Below are 3,488 nucleotides of genomic sequence, written 5' to 3'. Positions count from 1 at the left end.
GAACCTCCGGGAATTATATAGTCTCCCCTCGCTGCCAGTAGGCTGGCAACAATTCTTAAGCGAGGTCGGACTGATGATGTGTAACTAAGCGCCTCCACGTGGCAACAGTTATTAAATATATACAATTATATCATTAAATAATGGGATTAGGTTTTAAGATATGATTACAGAAATATGCGACATATTAATAAAACTTAAATTAACATTTTGTCTTTAAGAAATTGAATCGTTTTGCGAGGATATATTGGGTACATGAAGTAGAAGATAGAGGTTTTCTGGCCACACTGTTCAGCCAGGTGTCCCCGTTCCCACCTGAGCCATCACTAATCACAGAGGGAGAGAGGGAAATAAAGACCGAGAGAAAGAGACCGACTAAGAGGGGAAGGGAGGATGGGGAAGACCACCATTCTTACACATAAAAAAATCATTGAGAGCATCATTACACCGCTTCATAAATCAAGGCAGACAGTACTTGTACAATGTTAGATGTGTTCATTCCCTCTTGTTCAAGGCTACTGCCCCCCTAGGCTCTTCCCTACACACTCACACAGCCACCATGGCTGACTGCCTTCTTGGCCTTTTCCCTACTTACAATATCCACAAAAGCACTACTTTCAGTTTCATTTGTTCCTCGTTTATTAATTTAATACTGAACACAGCATTTTGAGATTGCCTTCGATGTCTGGGGAATGGGAATTGGAAATTAAGGAATATTTATGATTGATACATTTTGAAGTACTTCACGGTACAGTCGGGACATTTTTATCCGAGTTGAATGGTACAGCCCATGGTATTAATTAATTCTTAGCAGGAGATGATAGGCTGTTTACTCAGGAGCTGTGGCGTGAAAAATAAAATGGGGCGACCTCATCAAGACACGAGAAAACATAATTTGTTTCTATATGTATTTATCTTATCTCCTGGGAAACTACGTTGAGACGTACAGCTTCAGATCTACGTATATAGAGGTGCGATTGGAAACCACAGGAGAAATACCAAAACGTTATATAAGACTATAAGAATGAAAGTAACTGCAGAAGGTCAATTGGCCTATACGAGGCAGCTCCTATTTATAACCACCCAATCTCATTCATATATATATGTCTAACCTATGTTTGAAACAATCAAGGGATCAGAATATAACTAAATCTATACGAGAGAATATCTGTTTACCCCAGGTTGGAGATTAGATGCTTGGGGCTAGTCACTCACAACCTTGCAGGAGGAGGGGACGGAGGGGGCGGAGGGGGCGCAGAAACATCACAGGTCCAAAGTCAACTCCCCATTGCTTCCACTAACAGGGAAGGGGAAGGGGGGTCGGTTCTAATGGCGACCCAATAAAATCGGTGGAGAGAAATGGTGGCTATCAGAATCTCTAGAATTTTATCATTTTAAGCCACCTAAATAGTGAACAAGAGAGGAAGGACAACCATAGGTGGATCCGGGTCGACCTCCATGGTGCAAACGTTTTGGTAGTCCATCACTTAAATATTGCTGTGTTTAGGGGGGTAGATCCGGTCATTAGGTATCCCATGAACAGCCTTGAGTCCATACCTAGATAACACAATACAAAGTTAGAGAAGATTCAGAGATATGCCACCAGACTAGTCCCAGAACTGAGGTATGAGCTTCGAGGAAAGGCTACGGAAGATAAACCTCACGTCCATGGAAGACAGAAGAGTAAGGAAAGACATGATCACAACAACAAAATTTTCTGAGGAATTAACAGGGTGGACAAAGAAAAATTATTTAGCACGGGTGGAACACGAACAAGGGGACATAGGTTGAAACTTAGTACACAAATGAGCCGCAGACATTAGAAAGAATTAATTTCAGTGTTAGCATAGTTAACAAATTGAATGCATTATGCAGTGATGTGGTGGAGGCTGACTCCATACACAGTTTCAAATGTAGATTTGATAAGAGTCCAATAGGCTCAAGAATCTGTACACCAGTACATGTAACATATGGTACCCAGTGGTGCTCAGGTCAACCCATCATTCTTTTATTGAAAAATCAAAGACAAAAAGGATGAAACAATAATAATAGATGGAACACTACTCTCTGTGGACCAGGCGTTTTATTACTAACGCTTCAAGAAATAAATCCCAGTGTCTTGTTTGCCTTAATTTCGAACATTTATGTATTGATCTTTTGATTTTAAATTCTTACTAATCATAACTCCCAGATCCCTTTCGTAATCCGACTTCGCAATCTCAACACCATCTAGCTCGTATCTTATAACTCCTATCACCACCACCTAGCCTCAAAAGGACAAGACAAGCCCCAAATGTCTAACCTCCATCCTCGGACAGGCAAACTGAAAGACATCTTCCTTTTATAGATATGTAGGGATGGAATTCAGACCAGTTGTAAGTTATCATAAATATTATATCACTGAGAAATAAATGAATAATTACCTTCACATATAAAATATTGCTATTACTTCAAGTAATATGAAACTTTGGGAGAATATTTGGCAAGCTCAGTGCTCTGTCTGTGCTCTGAATTAGACCACATAAATGGTCAAAAATAATGCCAATAGAGTAATTATATCCAACCGTCTTTGGTTTGGCTATAACTACTAAGGCCCCCTTTATCTAAATTATAATATGAGGGGAATTTTGAAGAGAGGGGCACAGGTGAGAGAGAGGAAAGGGGGCGAGGGGGGGAATGTGAAGGGGGAGGGATAATGAAAGAGATATAAGATAAAGAAGAGTGAGGAAGAGAAAGGAAGGCGGAGAGAAACTCGGGCACAGCTGGGTGCTCCTTTTAGTTATATATACGTCTAACCTGCGCTAGAAACAGTAGTGTTTATGTTACATCCTTTACCCGCATCCTTTATATTACCGGATATTTTATTCCACAAAAAAACAACCATTTTCAAACCAGTATTTACCCAAATCTTCCCTGAATCTAAACCTACCCAATTGTTATCTATTGTATCGCGTTCCATTTTGTGTTGATATATTTTCCATCTTATTTATATTCCCTTTATCATACCCTTTCATCCATTCGTATAAAACATTATTTTCTTGTGGAACATTTATGAACTAAAAAAAATTGATTTTAGTTTGCTTTAAGATTCATACTAAGAGACTCAACAACAACTCATTATTTTGTTCATTTGGAGCAACTTAGTCTTATATTTAGAATGATTAATTACGACTATCTTGGGGATCGCTGACGTTTCGGTCCGTCCTGGACCATTCTCAAGTCGATTGAGGATTGTCCAGGACGGATCGAAACGTCGTCAACCCTTCACCCTCTAGTGTGTTGTCTAGTCAACATTCTTCAGCCGCGTTATTGTGACTCATCGCCTGCACTTGGGGATCGCTGTTTCACAGCATCTTAGCCTGTAAACACCGGGTAATATAATGGATGTGGGATCGCGGGAGTGTTTCAAACGTCGGTTAGACATATTGTATATACAAATGAGTTTGGGTGGATACAAATAAGAGTTGCCTGTTCTGGGCCAATAGGCCTTC

This window comes from Procambarus clarkii, chromosome 50 (assembly GCF_040958095.1).
Source record: "Procambarus clarkii isolate CNS0578487 chromosome 50, FALCON_Pclarkii_2.0, whole genome shotgun sequence".
Taxonomy (NCBI): Eukaryota; Metazoa; Arthropoda; class Malacostraca; order Decapoda; family Cambaridae; genus Procambarus; species Procambarus clarkii.
Note: the sequence above shows the minus strand (reverse complement) of the source record.